The following is an 826-nucleotide window of genomic DNA, read 5'->3' on the forward strand; positions in this document are numbered from 1 at the left end:
AAGGACACATGCCACGGTCCTGAAGGTCCCTGTGGACCTCGGAATCAAGTTTCTTGAATTTGTTAGAAGGAACGCTGTCTAGTCTTAGACTTGGATGTAAAGTATGACCTCATCCTAGGAATGGCATGGTTGGAACACCATGAGCCATGGTTTGATTGGAGGTCAAAGACCTTGGGCGCTACACGCACGTCTCCTGGTGGAGCTTTGACGAGTTATGAACTAACCTCTGCTAGGAGACAAAAGCTCAATTGGCGAGAGCACTGAACCGAGACGGTCAACGTGCTAGACATTGGAATATCCGACACCAATGGTGTATTGGACAGGGTTCCAAGCGTGGCTCGCGGGCTGATCGTGGAGTGGCACGTTACCCACTGACCGCTGCCCAAGTGTCGGAGCAGTCGCTGCATGCCGTGCGTGACATGATCGGCCGAGGGCGAGGTATCTTGGGCACGGCTCTTCAGATGCGCGTGGAGAACGATACGCCACTTGCCGTTCGGCTTCCATACATAAAAAGTGGGTGTCGAATGAAGAGACGTGCTCTCATGTACCATCCCTGCGTCGTGCTTCGCACGAAAAAAGGCGTCAATGACGTCGCTCTGCTCCTTGGACAGGGGTCATTGGCGTATTACGCAGTAATTCGTTCCCGGAACCAGGTCGATCTCATAACGCACACCTCCATGCTTACAATAAGTTCAACGCTGCCACCATTTCGGCACAAACGCCAATTCCTAGAAAGGATGTTCCTCAGAACAATATGGTGGGATGTACAAAGTACAGTGCACTCGATTTGGTAGATTGATATTACCAATTGCTCATGAGAGCGAGT

The sequence above is a fragment of the Plasmopara halstedii genome (genome assembly GCF_900000015.1).
Source record: "Plasmopara halstedii genome assembly, contig: Scaffold_3060, whole genome shotgun sequence".
Taxonomy (NCBI): Eukaryota; Oomycota; class Peronosporomycetes; order Peronosporales; family Peronosporaceae; genus Plasmopara; species Plasmopara halstedii.